Source organism: Plecotus auritus (genome assembly GCF_963455305.1).
Source record: "Plecotus auritus genome assembly, chromosome: 1".
NCBI classification, from domain to species: domain Eukaryota; kingdom Metazoa; phylum Chordata; class Mammalia; order Chiroptera; family Vespertilionidae; genus Plecotus; species Plecotus auritus.
This window is the reverse complement of record NC_137770.1, coordinates 175,038,213-175,058,710: the sequence shown is the minus strand read 5'-3', so window position 1 is coordinate 175,058,710 and position 20,498 is coordinate 175,038,213. Positions and strand designations below refer to the sequence as shown.

The window sequence follows — 20,498 nt, the reverse complement described above, 5'->3', positions numbered from 1 at the left end:
GAATTTCCAGCCAGGAAGTGAGAGAGTGAGCAAGAGAGAAAGACAGAGAAGTGCACCGCGGGCCGGGGCAGGAAGAGGAGGTTTCGCCACCGGAGCGCCGGCGGCGCGCTGACAGCTTCCCCTGCCCTTCCCGGCCTTCGCGCCTCTCGTCGCCGCCGCCCTCGGCTTGCGCCCGGCCGCCGGCCCCGCTCCGAGCCCCGCGCAGCCCAGGCCAGAGCCGCCGCGGCCGGGAAGGCGGCGCCGCCGCGGCCCGGCCACCGCGCGCCCCGCGCCTCCCTCCGCCCGCGCTGCGACATGGCGCGGCGCTGACCGGCCCCGCGAGACCGCGCGCCGCCGCCCGGCTCCGAGCCGCCCGCCCCCGGCCCCGCTCCGGCCCCGCCGCCGCCGCCCCGGCCCCAGGCCCGCGCCGCCCGGAGGGGAGTCCCAGGCGCGGGGAGGCCGCGCGCCGCCGCGCCACCAGGGTAAGCATATTGGGGCGAGAGTGGCCACGCCGGGACCTGCGGCCCGAGTCCCGCCACCTCCCGCCCCGCACCCCACGGCCCCGCGGACTTCCTCATTCCCGCGCTAACTGCTGGGCAGCACCGTAGGAGGAGGTTGACAGGAGTGGAGAGGCACTTGAGATTGGCGACGGAGGGAAAGGCACATCCGGACGCGGCGGGGCCGGCCACCCGAGGCCGCGGCTGCCCAGCTGTCCTTTCTCTTCACCTCCCTCCGCCGGGCGGGAGCGGGACCCAGAGGGCAACTCTCGCAAACTTTTTTCCCAATTCCCACCCCCACCCCTGCTGGGGGACGGCTTGGGGGTTGAGGTGCGCTTGGGCTGGGAGGCGAGTGGGGATGGTGGTTGGTGCAGTGCTGAACCAGATTTCGCCTAAGGGCGTTCCGTGAAATGAAAGCAGAAGTCAAGGCAGTCCCCTGGGCTGGGAAAGCCCTCCCCAGATCCCCGAAATGGAAAGGGACCGTCTTATTTATTCCTTCGTCTCCTGCTTCAAAAAGAAGGCCCCCCCCCCCCCCATCACCACCACCACCACCACACACACACCCAGGACATAATATGTTCACCTAGTATAGGTCCTGTACATTCACTTTCAAAATAAGGAGGGCTTGATACTGATCCTACAGGGCCTGGCATTTAAGAGGGAAAAGAAATTATCTACTTAGAGCACTTTTTAGACGCTCTGGTTATGTAAAACCCTTGAGCAACTGTACCATGTATTGTGCATGACCTCTACAACTAAATGATAGAAACAAAGTCTTGCCTAAATACAAGTTTTCTCATGGTCTTTAAAAATAAATACTGATGGAGATGCTTGCCCTGATTTATTAGTATTGGTCTACCTGAAACCTAAACGGGACTTCATGATACAGGATCTGATTATCAAGATTTAAGATGTTTTTCATGGACTTGTTAAGTAGGGTTTTTCAACATTGCAGCTTATTAAGTAGGCATATTTAACCTAAAGATTTTGTTATAAAGCCCATGATCTAAGAAAATGACTGATATTACTAAAACACTTAATAGCTCGGGCATACAAATGTTCTTCTACAAACTGGTGATCTTTGGTAAACACTTAAAACTTGGGATCAAGATGTTCAGTGCTTATTTTTCTAGCAAAATACCTTAATTGGATATTCTTTAGTACTCCTAAGTTAAACTAATGTTTGTTCAAACTTTAAAAAGGACACTTGATTAACATAAAGCCCTTCCTGAATGTATGTTGTTTTCTTGATTTCAATATTGTGCTTTCTAGAGACTCTAATTTTACTGTTGGATGTGCTAAATAAATGATGTAAATTATTTAAAGCAAAATAGTCTTTTGAGCTTATGAACGTGAGAAGCCAGGAAATAAAAAGATTTTTGTCTTGTAGCCTTTTACATTTATTATGTAATTAAATTGGTAAAGTGAGAAAAGCAAATGGAATCTCCTGAAATTCTTCATGCCTATGGATATGCCTGCAGCTCCTCAGTTTGCTCTGGAGCGTGTTTAAATAAAATGTCTTCCTGGGCCACAGCCTACTGGACAGATGTGAACACAAGGGAAGACTCATGGTGTGTAGATTTAACCTGTTTGCAAGACTTTTTAAAGAATAAAAGATAATCCACTTAGGGGTTGGTGGCGATTTGAAAATTTATATTTTTATCTTGTAATTGCAGTTTTAGCTTATGTTCTGCAGTTGGCATTCACGTGGGTTGTCCAAATGCCCCTGTTTTTCAAGCCCAGTTAGTAAATAGTGGAGTATACATACAAAAATAGCTGTTCCCCTTTGTAAGCACTGCTTTGATCTTTGTACTTCCTTCTTCTACCTCTTTGACAAGAGCCTCTGTGATGACCGAGTTGCAGCTGGTTAAAGCTCAGTTAGTCTGGAATAGGCAGAACTTCAGATTTAGTTGATCCTGTTCCTCATATTTCTCTTGTCATGTTCCTTGGAACAAATTGAAGCTAGTTTGAGAAACTAATATTTACTCAGGTTGTTTTCACTCCTGCTTTTAGACTTCCAGATAATGGACGAAGTAAGTTACAGTAAGTTAACTTGACTTTCAGGGGCTGCTCATTGTGGTAGATAGGAGGTCTAGATAAGGAATGGGAGGTTATAGGAACCTGGGACTCTCATTCAATCAGCAAGACCTTATTTTTCACCTAATTTATGAGAGGTATTCCCCTGTTCAGAAGAGGTGAAAGTTCTGGCTTCTGGGGGAAGTGGTTACTTTATAACCTTCAATTAGTTTGAACTTGGGAGAAGAAAGAACAGTAGTTGACATTTTAAAACAACACATTAAAAAATAATGTCTGAGTTTCCATATGGATTTTTGATAGTCCAATATCATCTTTTTCCTTCTCCAGAACTTACTGGTAAATGTCCTGTTCTGAGCATAGAGATGAGTGCAGTAAGAAGTGTTTCTGGAAATGCAGGTAGTTTAACCAATAGAGTAAATATTGAGATTATGCCCTTCTGCAGGTTGATCATGAATCACATTAGCAGCAGTGGCTCAGAATCAATGGCTACACAAAAATTCCTCATTGGTTTACTTTACTTAGTAGGAAAGTTGTATTGTTCGCTAGATTGGTTTTCTGTTTATAATACGAATCCTATAAGGTGGCATGATTATTACATGTTAGAAGAAGAGAAGGAAGCATAGAATTTAGTGCTGGAGGACACTTCTAAGTCTTCTGTTTCTACATGTCTGATTAGAGTTAATTGACAACTTCTTTCTTGGTGACCAATAAACCACACTGAGCCAGTTTACCCTGCTTTCTGGAAGTTAATCTCATTTGCACTCTTGCACTATAAATACTGAACTCACTATAGTGTTCTTAGAGGTGAGCAGATAAATCATCAGAAGCATATATACCCCTTTGAGTTGACCCTGTCACTTTTTAGGAGACCCTGAGGGTTTGAAGAACTAGAGGCATTCAGCCTCACAGAGGAATGTTTGGATCTGTGGCACGGTCCTGGCTCCTTTATTGGGTGTGGGCGTGGGCGTGGGTGCGGGCGCGCGCACGTGTGTGTGTGTGTGTGTGTGTGTGTGTGTGTAATAAAAAAAGATTAATAATTGAAACCAGCTAATTTGGTAGAGTTCATAGTTGGAGTACATAACCAAGACATTTATCTTTGTGATAGTTCATTAATGAGTGTTCAGGGCCTCACTGTTAGATTTTTTAAAAGTAGTAGTATTTTTTTCATAATGAAATTACTTCATGCCTTTGGTTTCTGCTGTGTTAAAGAAGGTATTCCTGAGTGCATATTAACAAACTATCTTTCATATTTTCAGATGAGATTGGTAAACCTAACCTTGAAGATCAGCTAATGGTTTAGAAAATAAATTGTGAAATAAAATCTTATTGCTGCACTATGAATAATTTAAAGCCAACAGCTTTACACAAAGTATGTAATATAAGGTGTGATTTCTTAAAGATTATAAGAATCCTCAAGAGTATAGGTGATGATTGAAAACATTTGTTTTATTTAGAGTATTAATAAATATATTTTAAACTTTAAAAAGAAATCATTAATTATTCTCTTCTCATATTTTCTGTAGTCATTATTAGATTTAATTATCAGTAAAACAAGTTTTACCTGCTTTAATTTGTTGCCTGTTTTGAAATTAGAATAATGAAATGGTGGTTTAATTCCCCATTACAAATTAGCTTATTTTCATTTACATTTTACCATGAGGCCAAAAATCTTATAACCAGCTTTATTATGATTTGTACTTTTAATAGATATTAATAAATTTAAACTATCCATAGATTCAATTTCTTTAAATTATGAAAAAATTCTGACTAAGCTTTAAAGAAGACTGTAAAGATTCTATATTCTTTAAGAGCCTAAGTATAAAAAAAAATAATAATAAAAGGAGAGGAAAAAGAGCTACCTGAGAGAATAAAAATCCTGTAGTTCCAGTTTTAAAAAGATCACATCTATATTGACAACTATCTGACACTGAACATTGTGCTTGTTGGTACACACTGAGCAATCAGTAACTATTTGTTGAATGAAGGAATGACATAAGTTTAGATTTGTTTGTTTAAAAAAGGGCAACCGTTTTCTGCAAGGAACAAGAATTATACCACTTTGCCTTGCCTTCTGGGAAAAAAGGAGCCCAAAACTAGTTCTTCCTTCCTAGATATTCCTTTCTTATCTAAAGGACACTTGAAGTTTATTAGAACAAGTAATTTATTCGAAAGTACCCAGCGCCTTCCAAAAGGGAAGCATTTCATTCTGAAAGAGGAGTTTATGAACTGGAAAAAAATAGCTTTTAGTTTCAAAGTTTTAAAGGCACTCATCAAACAAGGTAATAAAGTAATTGCAATGGTAAAAGGTGCTTGTACAAGTTAAAAAAAAAAAAGTAACTTTTTGGCTAGGCTAGAATTCCTCTAAGCTCCATTGATACTGTAATTTCAATGCTAGTATCTCCAGGAAAGGAAACAATGTTACAAGCACTGCCTTGTAATCCAAAGATTGTTAAAGCCTGTCTAAATTAATCAAAATGTAAACACAAATATGCATTAAATAGTTGCCACATACAACAACTAGGGTAGGAGGGGAGTTACTCGCTGGAGACCTCAGGAACTAGCAGACAGCAAGATTTACTGTACTTTGCACTTTTGTACTTTAATGATTTTGTGACTGTAAAACCTGGGCCTCATCATGCCAGTTTTTGTTGTTGTTGTTGTTTTAATTATTTCTCAGTTGTAGCATTTTCAGAAAATTGTCCTCGAAGCGCTGACTCCATTTATTCTGTGTGGACACAGTGTATGAAATGAAAGATGCCATCCAGACTAGAACAGAGCACAGTGCCAACACCCTCCCTCCTGGGGTCATTGTGCCCCCAGGGAGCGTAAGAACCATTTTATTGAAAACTGCCGACTTCAGTCCCCTCTGCTTTGCTGCCCACCTCATTCTGGTTCTGACCCTGGCCTCTCTTCCAATCACTTCTAAACATACAGTCAAGTTTAAAAAGTTAATTTTAAAAACTGTACAAATACATCGATGTATAATGATTTTTGTTGTTGCCAACAAACTGAGGAAGAAACTAAATGGTTACTTATCTAACAACTACACTGTACAGATGTCCTTGTTAAAAAGTACTCTGAAAGTGAGTCACAGCGTGCTTGTCAGTTAAAATAATAAAACACTCCAAATATTCTGACTGTAGCTGCCCTATGAGAAGAGCCCAGGGAATAATAAATGTTGCTGTGTTCTGTTATGTGATCAGTGCAATCTACAGCTTCTGGGTGGGCATGAAGAGAAGTGTAAACAAAAGCCCAAAGTTATAACACTGTCCTAATCTTTACCATACTAGCCAGACATTTTTAAAAAATATATTGTATTGATTTTTTACAGAGAGGAAGGGAGAGGGATAGAGAGTTAGAAACATCGATCAGCTGCCTCCTGCACACTCCCCACTGGGTATGTGCCCACAACCAAGGTACATGCCATTGAACGGAATCGAACCTGGGACACCTGAGTCCACAGGCCAACGCTAGCCACTGAGCCAAACCGGTTAGGACCTAGCCATACATTCTATAGTGGAAAATAAAGCTATTGGACTTCTCTTAGATTTTAGCCTTTTGATATATAAGACTCAAAATATAAAATTGCATAAAGTTTTAAGCACACCTTTTAATTAACATTTAAAATATAATTTGATCTCTATAATGAATTTTGTTTGTCAAAATAGTGGTTCTTTTTAAGTTTTTATTTATTACTGATTATTATTTGGATTAAATATATTATAGTATATTTCAATGTCAGGGCATTGAAATATACTATAATACGTTTATCCTCATTACCTCCAAAAAATCCTAACATATATCAAGCATGAAAGCAAAAAATTAAAAATGATGACAAACTTCCTTATCAAACTACTTATCTATTGGTTCTGTGCCCAAACCTGCATTTCATTTAAATAGTGAAAATAAATTACTTAATTATCTTAGAAAATATGCCTTCCCAGACAAGAATATTAGGAATGGAGGAAATGACTATTTTTTAAATGTTTTAACATGAAATCCTGACTCATGTCTTATTGATATTTGAAGGACTTCTTTGTCTGCCAGTTCTTAACTTAGTTTTCTAGGATTTAACCATTTATTGGTGTTTGATCATTAAGACTTGATGTATAAACTTGTGTCATTTTCTTTTAAAGGTAGGCTAAGTGAGGTCAAAGGTAAAGAGTCCCTTACAATTTACGGCATTTAATATAATGCTTCTGTATGCTACAAACACCTGTATGACTTATGCAGTTAAAATAAAGATGTGAAAGGGTGGAAGGAGTATGGTTGGCTGTTCATATAGAGGAAATTCAAAGTAGAAAAAAAGAAACATGAAAAACGTAAAGAATATAAATTAAACATTATGTATTATAGTTCTATTGGATTTCAGGAAAGTACTTAAGGGAATACCCAAAACCACTGGTTTATTTAAAATTAAAACTGAATATAAAATATCTGGGAAGTAGGAAAGATTAGTTTTTTGAAATGTGCTCACACTGCTGATTTCAAGCCAACCAAGACAGTATGGGAAATACTTTATGTAGGAGATGGATTAAAATGAGCCAAAAATATAGCTAGTCCCATACTGTATTCATTTAATTCATTTATTTTTTATGCTAATATATAGTAAGGTATAAGTTAAGTGTTATGTGTGTGTGTTTCAAACCTATGAGTCTTGAAAATTTGGCCAAAACAAAAGATAATGAAAGCACATATAAAAGTTTAGGGGGAAAGTTCTCTATAAAATTAGATCTTGAACTTTACTATTGACTTGAATGTGAAAAAGAAAATAATGTAGAAAATGAATCAGAATTCAGAGAAAAGGGTAAATTCTGTATATCATAGAGGAGAATGGGAGGATCATAATGAAAGAAGCAGAAAGAGATTGCCCTTGAAAAGAAGGTTTGTACAGACATTTCACTGTGAATTATCCTATTTTTAATTAATTAAAAACAATGGTCATTTCCCCCATATTCTGAGAACACTTTAGAAGTGATTAAGCAAACCTCAGAATACCTGGGAAATTGAAATCAGAATCATGGTATGTGACAACAATTAAGTGTACTTCCTTGCTGTCATGCAAATCATAGCATTCATTTGAAGTAATATCTTTATGTTTTCTCTCCACGTGTTTACCCAATTTCCTGTTTTAGACATTTAACTGAATTTAACAACCACACCTTAGACTATTTTAATATTTCCTAACTATTTTAAAATATTATCTTATTGGTCATTTACCCTGAAGCTCTTTGTCATGATGGGCAGGGACAGTATCCCATTTCTCTTAGAAAGTTCATTAGAATAGTCCATGTTGTTTAAAGAGGTGGTTTAATCCTATGTTGAAATAAATGGATGACTGGGGGGGCAGTTGTGCTATGTTTATTAAATACCTGTTACACTGAAGGAGCCAGTCATTTTGGGCAAGCCACAGAAAACGATAATTTTATTGCTGAGGCACTTATGTATCGCATAGATGTCCCCATCAGTATGCCAGTATCCAAATAATCATCCCCATGCAACAAGGTGGTACCCTAGCACACTAGGGAATGCAGTCGTTAGCCACTGTGGTCCATTCGGTAGGTGTCCCATGCCAGAAATCTGGGAACCTGTTCTTCAGGCATACTCACTTACCTCCTCCAGTCAAGCCCCAAGTTCTACCCTGGTATCAACTCAGCCACCTCCTCATCTCCAGAATTCATTTCTTCCTCACTGAATTTCTGGTTTTAATTTTGTACTGTCTCCTAATACATTATCTCCTGCTTCTATTCCATCCTTTATTCCAGCAGAAGGGTCACATTTCTAAAGTGCAAGTCTAATCATGTCAGGATCTTTATATTTCTGAAATGGTTCTTCGTTATCTTCGCAAGCTGATTGCTGCACACCTCACCTCCCACCCTTGCTCCTTGCCCATCCCCCTCCTCATATCATCCACATCAATTTTCAGTTCCTTGTCCACCATATTTTCTCACTTTGAATGCCTCTACATACACGCTTCTTTCTTAGCCATAGTGCTAACTGCACAATCTTCAGGCATGGTTCAGGCATCACCAGTTCTCTCTCCCTTCTATTCATTCTCCCTGACCGACCCTTAACGAATAATGTGCCCCCATCCATGTTCTCTTGACTTCTTATGCAATCCAGGCAGAAAATATGTCCAGGGCAGGGACTTTGTCTTACTTTTTATTTGCACAGTCTATTGATATTTTGTCTGGTTATTTACATATTCATTTCAGCAAACTTACTGGGTGCTGTGCAAATAAAAAGTAAAAAAAGAAAAAAAAATGAGGGTTGGATTAAATGAGTATCTACCTCCAAAATTGTTTCTTTGATATAATAGTGTTATTTGGAAGATTTCAGATTTTCTTACCATATTGAGATACATAGATCAACTTAAGAAAAATGCATGTGAGAAGTTACAAAGACAATTTTTGATTACCAATGTGATAAATATAAGAAACTCTCCGTGCACCGGGCCTCTAGTATAATATAAGAACTTGACAATACTATGCTTCCATTTGTCTTCTTCCCTTCCAATGTGCTGTTTATTATACATTTTACTTATGTATATGTTATAAACCCCCAAATAGATTGTATTTTTTTAATAGCAAACAAGAAAAAAAGTGTTATACTCACCTACATATTCATTATCTTTGGCGTTTTCCATTCTTTCATGTAGGTCCAAGTTTCTATCTGGTATCATGTCCCTTTAGCATGAAGAACTTTCTTTTTAACATGTGTTCTAGCAGGCCTGCTAATGACGAATTCTCTCAGCTCTTGGTAATTTGAAAAATGTTAATTTAACCTTTATTTTTAAAGGATATTTTTTCTAAATATAGAATCATACACTGATCTTTTTTATTCCCTTCAGCGCTTTCATTATTGTTTCCAATGAGAAGTTAGCCATTATAATTATCTTAATTCCCCCTATCCCTTGGTGCCTTTAGGATTTTTTTCTTTAGCATTAGTTTTTAACAGTTTGGCTGTAATGGGGCCAAGCATGGTTTTATTTGTCTTTATCCAACATGGGGATCTTTGAGATTCTTGTATTTATGGTTTGATTTTTTAAAAATCAAATATAGAAAATTTCTGATGATTATTTCTTCAGCATTTGTCTCTTCTCTCTCTTTGTAGGACTCTAACTTGCAGGCCACTTGATATTGTCTCATAGGTCACTGAAGGGATTTAATTCTTTGTCTTTTTTTTCCATGCTTCAGTTTGGATACATTTTATTGGCCATTCTTTAAGTTTATTGATCCTTTATTCTACAATGTTCAATATGCTGATAAGTCCACTTAGTGAAATTTCATTTTGGTCCAGAATTTTTCTTTGGATCTTTTTATTTTTTAAGAGTTTTAATTTCTCTGCTGAGGTTTCCCATCTGTTCATTCATTATGTCCATTTTCCCCTTTACGTTCTCAAACATATTGCTATTAGTAATTTTAAAGTCATTGGTTGTGCCCTGACCGGTGTGGCTCAGTTAATTGGGTATCATCCCATGTACCAAACGATTGCTGGTTCGATTCCCATTCGGGGTACACGCCTGGGCATGTGGGCTCAATCCCCAGTAGGGGGTGTGCAGGAGGCAGCCAGTCAATGCTTTGCTCTCATATTTATGTTTCTCTCTCTCCCTCTCCCTAAAAATTAATAAAGATATTTTTAAAATAAAGTCATTGGTTGCTAATTCTAGCATTTGTGTCATTTTTTGAGTCATATTTTCCTACCTCTCTACATGTTTTGATTTTTTTTTGTACATTGTACAGAGTATAGATTTTTGTCTTTTTAAAAGAGCATTGAGTTTTCTTGTAACAAGCAAAAAATTTACTGGTGAATCACCTGGTTTTATTGAAATGGATTTAGAGTGCCCCTTATTGTAGGGTATATCCCTTAATCCCATTGCATGGTCCTTCTGGAATCACAACTGACTGCTCAGATTGTTCATTGATGTCTCTTCACCTTGGATAATTGGAACTTCGGTGTCCTTCAGAAGTTCCAGGAACTTCTGGAATTTTTATTCAGCTCTTAGATCCCAAGAATCTGTTTTCTAGTAGGCTTTGCAGAATCTTGTCCTACACAAACATGGCTTAATATTTGGCTAAGGACTAGAGGATTCCCCTCTGCAAATTTCTAAGCCTCTTTTTCTATGAGAATCCTTCCTTTCTGATACCCTGCCTACTGAGATTGTTTCTCTCTTGGTGCTCTACTTCCTTGTGTCATGGTTTGGAACATGCTGTCAATCAAAAGTGAATTTGGAGCTCACCTCAAGTGTTCCCATTCTCTTATGGTGTTCAGCCCTATGCTGTTTTTGTTCTCTGACGTAGATTATTGCTTCAGTTATTTTGTATAGTTTTATGGTTGAGTATGGCTAAAAGGCAAGTTCATTAACTGTTACTCTGTCATGACTAAAACCAGAAGTTCACATTTTGACAAATAAGAAGTTGCAATATTTCTTGTTTTTCATGCAATATTAATTAAAAAGTACTTAATGTTGCCTTGGCTGGATCGCTCAGTTGGTTAGAGCACTGTCCCAATACGACAAGGTTGTGGGTAATCTCTATTTAGGTCACATATAAGAAGCAACCAATGAATGCATAAAGAGGTGGAACAACAAATCAATGTTTTTCTCTCTCTCTCTCTTCCTCTCTCTCTAAAATAAATTTAAAACAATTTAAAAAGTAAAATTAAACAAGCAACAACTGTTTAAAAAGTACTTAATGCTTACTGATTTGGAAATACAAAAAAAGAAACCATCATGTCTACTCTTAGACATTTATATCTACTTAAGAAGATGTTAATATAGAGATTTAAGTTAAATTTCTGTAAAACTATCTTGTCAACTGTAAAATCACCAATATACTTAAGTGTGATAGCCCTTCTGTGGACTACAGAGCTATAGGTTACGGGGGAAATATAGGGTTTCTTGGCAGAGGTCAGATTTGAGTAGAGGCTTGAGGAACCAGTAGTATTTAAGTAGGAAATATGGCATTTCAGGATGTAGGACATACTTTCAACAAATATACAAGATGGAAATGACCAAGGTGTTTTTGAATGACCGGTCTGCTTATAGTAGAGGGTTTGGTTGGTATATAATTATAGGAGATGCTTATAACATGATTTAATGTAATTAATATGCTGAGTGGTTTTGGGCTTTTGATTATCTTGTAAGTAATATGGCAATAATGTAAAAGAATTTTAAGGAAAAAGTAACACCACAGTAAGGGAGAACAGTAGGGAGGTTATTATTGTCATTCAGAGGTGAGACAATGAAGGCTTAAGTAGGATGAAACAGTGGAAATGGAACAGAGAGGGAGATACAAGAAATAATACACCCCCCCCCCAATATCAGCAGAAATTGATTATTGACTGGATATGAGTGAGGAAAAAGAAAAAAAGGTGACTGAAATTTTGAACTTGAGTACCTGACAGAATGATTGATATAATGGCAGAAATTGGGAAGGCAAGAATGGGGTCTGTTGCTGTAGGAATGATGAATTTGGTTTTAGATATTGGAGAATTGGAGGGTTTGAAAAGATGATTAACTTGTCTATAATGGTATCACTACTTAAAGCTAACAGGAATTATTAATATTGACATTTTAAAGGTTTTTTTAACAGAAACAATTTTATTTCTGTTTATACCACAGTTTTTTGGGGGTTTTTTGTTTGTTTGTTTGTTTTGTTTTGTTTTTACTAATGTACTTGTTTCTTTTGTTCATTTGGAACTGAATAAGCCAATAGAGTAAAAAGGACAGTAAAACCTTTGATGTCTCAATTTCTTTTCCCACTTTATTATAAACATATTGTTTACTATGCTATCTGAATAGGACCCTAACAAAGAAAGTGTAATTACTGAGTTACCAAGATAACTAACCCATGCCACACATATCCTCCATTTCCCACAACACTTACCATGTTGCATTGATTTTGCCTATTTGTCTTTCTACTTACTAAGCTTAATGCCTATTCGCATTAGTTATCTTCTGCTGCATATAAAAATCGCTACAAAGTTAATTAACACACAACATTTGTATTTCTCCCCATGCGGTGGGCTATCTAGGTAGTCTGGGTTGCCTCTGCTGATCTCTGAAATCTTTTGGCTGCTCAGTTGGTGGTGTTTGGTCTAGGGGAGCCTCAGCTAGGATTTTCCCTCTCTGCTCCACGTGGTCTCTCATCCTGCAGTGGGCTAGCCCAGGCTTGTTCACATGGCAGCACTGTTTCAAGAAAGCAAGAATGTTGTTGCAAGGTCTCATTCCATTGGTCAGAGAAAGTTACAGGCCCGCCAAGATTCAAGGGATGGAGACATAGATTTTACCTTTCGTGGGGTGGAGTTGCAAAGAATTTTGTCCATTGCTTTCAATCTGCCACAACTATAAGCTTTGTGAGTACAGGGACTGTGTCACTCTGTGTACTTTGGTGTCTGCTGACACACAGTAAGCCTCGTAAGCCCAGGTATTTTCTTTAAATGAATGACTAAGTTCATGAAGTATTCAAGGAGCATTTAAATATATCTTATTTTTAAATATAGACATACTTTGATGATACCATTAGTGAAGATGGTGTTTTCTATGGATATGTTTCTGTGTTTCAGGAAAACCTCTTTATCCTCCTTCTGTACTCTGAAGTTGACCAAAGGAGATAAGTAAAACAAAACAGAAAGCTGAGTTAAGTTGTTTGGTATTTTTACCTTCACATTTGATTGTCTGAGGAAGACCTCAGTTGAGTTTTGTGTATTGTCACAGTTTCCTTTTGCTTTTCAGGCTATGCCATGGGTAGACTAGCTCAAACCTGAACATTTCAGGAGACCTGGAGCAAGACACTGTATTAAAATAAATAAATTTGTAAGTCAAGGAGGAAAATCACTTCTGCCTCTTAGACAGATGAACAAACCATAGTCTATGGAGTCAGATTCACCAGCATTACTCTGTCAACCTAAGTAATGATTTACTCTCTCTAAACCTGAGTCTTTTCATCTGGGACAGTATTTCTCAGGATTAGTGAGAATTAAGTGAAATATGTAAAGCATGGGAGGTAGTCAATCAAGTTTAGTTCTTTCTCCATGTGAACCCAAGCACTTGACATGAAGCAGTGGCATTCATCAGGGTTTCTCATTCTTCACATTGACATTTGGATCGGATATTTCTTTACTGTGAGGGACTGTCGATGCATTATAGAATGTTTAGCAGTATTCCTAACCTCTACACAGTAGATGCCGTTAGGACCACCCACCCAGCTGTGATAGCTAACAATGTCTCCAGACATTGCCAAATGTCCCAGGAGGAAAAATGCAAACATTTTACTCAGCAGTGATAAGGATAGGAATAAAGAGGGAATGTGGCAATATACCCATAACTGTAGGATGGAAAAGAAATAAAAATACTTTATTTTTCTCAGAATGCCAAAAACTTTTACTGTCTCAGTTGCTTTTCCCAATCTCTATATATAAAAGGCTAATATGCTAAGTGTCCCTCCATCTGACCGGTCACTATGACACACACTGACCACCAGGGGGCAGATTCCCAACGCAGAAGCTGCCAAGCTGCAGTGACTTGGCAGCAGCAGTTCTCGGATGACACACCCCGAAACCAGAGAGGAGAGAGCCCAATTCCTCACAGGGCTGCACAATTCCACCTTCGGCTGTGGGTTATGTGTTGCTGGGGCACTGTCGGCCCGAATCTGGTTTACTGCACACTTGAGTTTGCATTCCACACCCTGTATGACAGCAACTTTGCAGAATGCCCTCTCACACTCCAGGATCCCTCGGGGGATGTCAGAGAGCCAGTTTCGGCCTGATCCCCACAGGCCAGGCTGAGGGACCCCACCTGCCGGAGGGACCCTGCGCACTACACAGGCGCCTTTCGAGCCATGGCGCCACCCCAGGTTGGCTCCAGGGCATGTTCAGCCCGTCTTGCTCAGTCCTGCCCCGCCGGCCACCTTCTAATTAATTTTCTTTCAATGTGCACGAATTCGTGCACCAGGCCACTAGTGTTTTATAAACATTATTATGCTAACTAATAAAATGGCTAACATATGCTCTGTATCACTAACTGACATCAAGGCCAGCATAAGGAGTTCTTAGTGACAACAGCAAGACCAAGGCCACGTGGTTGGACCATTAAGCTTGAATGAATTAATGGTTGAATGTTGTATATATATCTTCCATCCCTATTAGACTGACATTAAATTGTGAACAGGGACCTTATCTTATATGAACTCCAAGCACAATGTGTTTTTACTCACTAGGTAGCTATTCTAGATGTTAGTTGGTCACATTGCACCCAAATGAAACACCAGAGAGCTGGAAGTAGATGGAAGAATGGAAAAATATGGAAAATGAGTTTATACAAAGCTAATATGGTGGGACACAAATATTTATTCTTTTTCAAAAACTTTAAAAATCAGCTGTTGTGAGAAAAGTAACTAAACCCACCATTAACTTTTCTGTCGTCTTCACTAAGCCAATATATCATCAGAAAGATGTAAAACAGCACATTTAGAGCTGAATTTTTTCTATTACATTTATTATAAAGAGGATATCAATACTGTTTATAAATGTTTGTCTCATACCATATTTCATGCAGTATTCACCATATGTCATTAATTGTTTAAAATGTTGGGCTTAAACTTTAAAATTCAGAATAGGACTTGATTTTCTCTTTTTTTCTATTATAATGTGTATTTCCAGTTACATAAATGAGTTAAAAGAGTAAAGCATAGAAATGTTAACTTAGGGAGTAAAAGTCTCCATGTTATTATATGAAGATCTGAATTGCTATTTTTAACAATAACATATTTATGAATATAGCATAATTATGAACAATCTGCTATCAAAAGACATTTACATTTTTATTCTTTTGCTGCAATGAATATTCTTGTACTTATGTCCTTTCACAACTGCTCATATAATTTTTGGAAGTAGAGTTGCAAAGTCAAAAGATACTCTCATTTGAGTGTTTTCACATTATGTGTAGTACATGTCTTGTACCTTACAGCACATTCTCTCAAAAAAAAAATCTTCTATAAAAAGAGGCTCTGGCATATTCTTTCTCTTTATAATTTACTAGAGGCCCAATGCACAAAGATTCGTGCAATAATGAGCCTTCCTTCCCCTGGCTGCTGGCACCGCCTTCGCTCGGGCCCAGAGCCACCTTTCCACCTTCCCATGCTGCCCAGAGGCCCAGAGCAGCTGGGGCAGTGCGGAACACCCCACCCCCGGCTGCTCCATGCCTGTGTATGCAAATTAACCCTCCATCTTTGTTGGGTTAATTTGCATAATCCTGATTGGCTGGTGGGCATCACGAAGGTATGGTCAATTTGCATCTTACTCTTTTATTAGTGTAGCTTATTCAGCAGAGAAATGGTGAAAAGTCACTCTTTTGCTTGAAATTTTATCCTCTTTGCTATCCAAGATGAGGCGTTAAAATTACACCTAAGCAGCGGTGTCTGTTGTGGCTGGATATAATCTTAAAAATAGAGAAACTTTCTCACTCTGATTCCTACCTGCACACTGGATGGCACCTCAGATTCTGTTTTCAAACTTTAGATTGTGACCCATTAGTGGATCTTGAAATCATTTACTGGGTTTAAAACATGTTAGGATTTTTAAAAAATGAAATCTAGTAGAATAAAAAGAATATATTTTCTTATAGTGGGCCCTGCTTAAAAACTATGACTATAGTGCCTCCAACTCCATCCTTAATGGTTCACCCCTATGGCCTTGGTCTTGCTGCCTCCACGAAGACGTCCTCCTGCTGGCCTTTGATGTCAGATGTGGGGTTGTCAGATATGTGCAGAAAATAATTCATTAGACACTGCATGTAGAACTCACCACATATTCAGAACTTAGTTATAACATATGCTTCTCACCTGGGAAATACAAGCAACTCACTGGAGAAGATGTTTTATTTATTTGCTAGGCAGCTACATTTTCTATTTTTCTTTCCATGGTGTGAAAATTTTTCTTCAAACTCACGATTCGGGGGGGCAGGGGAGGGCGATGCAGAGTTTAGGAGTGTCTTCTCAGCAGTCAACCCAGTACCTCCCTTTCTGCTTCAAGGTCCTTCCTCAGAAGCACAGAACTGTGCTGCGAGTGTCCCCCCCACGACCCGCGTGGTTCAGGGTTCAGGTTCAGGTTTTGAGCTCTGGAGGAGGTTGCATGCAAATGAAAGAGACTAGAAAATATTAATTTGGAAATATTGGGGGTCAGGCGGGAGCCAAACTCAAGGGGAAGGACTTCACCCTGTTCTGGCCTTGCTATCCCTTTTATTAAGACTACTAGAGGCCCGGTGCACGAAATTGGTGCGGGGGGGGGGGGGTGTCCCTCAGCCCAGCCTGCATCCTCTCCAATCTGGGACATCCCTCTCACAATCCAGGACTGCTGGCTCCCAACTGCTCGCCTGCTTGCCTTCCTGATTGCCCCTAATTGCTTCTGCCTGCCAGTCTGATCACCCCCTAACCACTCCCCTGCCAGCCTGATTGATGCCTAACTGCTCCCCTGCCAGCCTGTTTGCCCCTAACTGCCCTCCCCTACAAGCCTGATCGCCCACAACTGCCCTCCCTTACAGGCCTGGTCCCTCCCAACTGCCCTCCCCTGCTGGCCATCTTGTGGTGGCCATCTTGTGTCCACATGGGGGCAGCCATCTTGTGTGTTGGAGTGATGGTCAATCTGCATATTACTCTTTTATTAGATAGGATAGAGGCCTGGTGCATGGGTGGGGGCCAGCTGGTTTGCCCTGAAGGGTGTCCCGGATCAGGGTGGGGGTTCCCTTGGGTTGTGGGGCAGCCTGGGCAAGGGGCCTTTGGTGGTTTGCAGGCTGGCCACGCCCCCCGGTGACCCAAGCGGAGGCCCTGGTATCTGGGATTTATTTATCTTCTACAATTGAAACTTTGTAGCCTGGAGCGGAGCCAAGCCTTCTGCTCGCTCCGTGGCGGCAGCCATTTCTGTTGGGATTTATGTATCTTCTATAATTGAAACTTTGCAGCCTTAAGCAGAGGCCAAAGCAGGCCAGGGCTGCAGAAGCTTGGCTTCCTCCATCGCTGCTGGCAACCCTAGCCTCCTGCTCTTTCCAGCTCCGTGGCTGCTGCCATTTCTGTTGGAATTTATTTATCTTCTATCATTGAAACTTTGTAGCATTGAGTAGAGGCCTGGGTTGGCAAGGGCAGGTGGAAAGCTTGGCTTCCTCCATTGCCGGGGAAACCCAAGCCTCCCTCCTGCTCTCTGTGGCTGCAGCCATCTTGGTTGGGTTTATTTGCATATTCCCTGGTGATTGGCTGGTGGGCGTGGCTTATGGGTGTAGTGGAGGTATGGTCAATTTGCATATTACTCTTTTATTAGATAGGATGGGATACACCTATAGCCTTTAGGCTGGCAATTCTAATAATAGCTAATCAGCAAGGATTTACATAAAACTAAAAGGTGGAAGTTGCTTTAGCTACCATTGTCTCAACTAAACAGTGGGTGGTTGGCTCTGACCTTTCAGAGCTTCAAGGTTGACCATCCTTACGGGTTCCTTGTCCACACCTCTCTGCTAGTGAGGACAATGGGCGACTTCCAACATTGTGCGAAGGAAAAGTGAGAGGAAGGGCTGGGGAGCGGGGTGCAGAAGGGACTTTCCCTGGCCTTTCCTAACCCCTGAGTTCCAAGGGCTTGTTGTAGGCTCAAATTTTTGAAATAAAACCTGCTTTTACAATTAATGCAAATATTACTCAGTGATTCATCCTTTCCAAATAAGTCTTGGTTTCTTTTGACATTTTGGTTTTGAATTATGAATTAACATTGACATCACTCTAGGGTTACTGTTACCTCAGCTCTTCACAGTGAACTTAAACTGTCTTACAAAGTGTGTAAAAGTTTAGATTGAACCATCACCCAAGTATCTTTGGGGCTGCTGTTGGGCTTTTAAAATTGTGATCTTTTGGCACACATTTGTGCATGGGGAGTTGGTTGGAGGGAGGACTGCATTTAATTGGGCAGTTTGTCCAGTGCCTACAATTTAGGTTCATTAAGGTTTTAACTACAGTTGTGATCATGATAATAGCCCTGCATCAGTTCTATAAAGTAGATTTAGTTGAGGTTTTTTTAATTAGGGTGAGGGCTGCTTCATATTGAATCCATGCATTCGCAGGCCAGGAAACCATCCACAAGTTTAAAACTATAAATATATTGAATGTAATAGAGTTACTGAACGTGTCCTGTCAGTTTAACAAGTCAACAGTCTTACCTCTGCTTTTTGAAGACTGTGGGCTGAGATTGTTTGAGAGGACTCAAGTGATCAGCCCAGATTAATAGAAAGCCTAAAGGCAAAAGAAAAAAGGGTTTTAATATTATTTTTGGAAATTAGCTCCTGTGGTGTTCTAAAAATAAGGATTTTTCATATGGAATGTTGTAACTGGTATTACCACTATGTCGCAATTCTGTTTTCCTTGTATTCTTCATGTAACTGAAAATCGTGCTAATGATTCTTTAATATAGTTATATACCTGAATACCTTTAAAAATCCAGGTTTACAAAAAGAGTTATGATGTAGGTGATTTGTTCTTTGAATAAACATCAAATTAGCTCACTAACATTCTGAGTTCTTTTCAAAAGTCCAACCCATCAAAGTCTCTTATTTTGCAGATGAAGAGACAGATCACAGTGAGTTTAGTTGTATATCCAGTCACACCCTCAGCAATGGCAAAACTCTTGAATTTCGAATGACTTAATTCCTCTTTATTGTGTCAAGTCAATTTCCCCCCTTTTGTCGGCTTGTCTTAATTGAGTACAGCTGTTTGTAAGTCTTCAAGCAGTAATTTCTTGTTTTAGGCAAATACTTTCTTGCAAATCGGCATGGCCTTCTCATTCTCTGGGGCTGAGCGCTGCCCTTTCCCCTGGTGTTGAAGCTGGACCCCACCCTGGATCCCACTAGGCACCCTCTCGAGGTGTTCTCTCCCCTCACAGAGCTCTAGCCGATATCCAGAGGATTTCATTGCATATTAGGGTCTCCTTTGGATGATTTTTGTCCTTATTGAAGTGTTGGGCGATGTATTCATTAGGGTGAGGGCTAAACTGTTTTAACAAGGAGATCCATGAGTACACTGGGTTAAAGAACAAAGAAGTGTTGTTCTCCCATCACCAGCGGTATCAGCTGCCTGCCATTCGTGGTCACCTGTGTGGCAGAAGCTCTGTCTTCTCCGTGTCTAGGTTTTATCCAACAGGAAAGAGAAAAAACAAAAACATGGAGAAAGGATGTTAAGCCCAGACCTGGCAGTGACACATGGCAGTTCTGACATTCCCCTGGTGAGCATTTCATTAGATGGCCATCCCTGACTCCCAGCAGGTGTGGCGGACGCTCCAGCTGAGCAGTCACACTTCCAGCTACAGCTCTGTCACTGGAAAAGGAGAGATCAGATTTTGGCGGGCAGTTACCATTTCCATCCCAGTCCCCAAGTGCCCTGGAGTGCGTTATACACCTCATTTGGGGGTTAGGGGGAACTTTGCCTCAGGAATTCATATTTGCTTTCAACCTGTGATATTTTTATCTTTTAATTTTTCATGTACTATAACTAAAATTTGAGCTTAGTAAATTTAAATAAAATTAACCTAAATAAGGCTATTTCTTAAGTAAATAAATCCAACGTGATATATGACTTTAGATACTGTTTTTATCTGGCAGTATGGTTCTTTGGTTTTCTCAGGGCCTCTGGATAATGGAAGATTGCTAGGCTTGCAATGTATCAATAGTTGGCTGCAGTTGATTAAGTTGGAGACTATAGCATTGATAATAAGGGCTCATATTTTTATGTCTTCCTTTTGAAGTTTTAATATTACAGCATTCCTGTACAGTAGTCCCCTCTCACCCATGGGGGATATGTTCCAAGACCCCTAGAAAATGCCTGAAACCAAAGATAGTACCAAACCCTCAATATTACATATTTCCTATAGGTACATACATATGGTAAAGTTTAATGTATAAATATTGCCCAGTAAGAAATTAACAACAATAACTAATAACGTCATAGAAAAAGTAGG

At 39.8% G+C, this 20,498-nt stretch overlaps 1 protein-coding gene across 3 annotated transcripts in view; it reads left to right on the top strand.

Moving 5' to 3' along the window:
• The first annotated feature begins 342 nt into the window (after nucleotides 1-342).
• The window catches only part of NFKB1 (nuclear factor kappa B subunit 1), a 134,816-nt gene continuing 114,660 nt past the window's right edge, over nucleotides 343-20,498 (top strand). For 2 of the 3 annotated variants that reach the window (XM_080687779.1, XM_080687778.1), the window contains exon 1: nucleotides 384-461. The gene's annotated coding sequence lies outside the window, so the exon portion shown is untranslated. Of the gene's footprint in view, nucleotides 462-20,498 lie in introns of all 3 variants that reach the window. The other variant, XM_080687780.1, reaches the window with a different exon arrangement.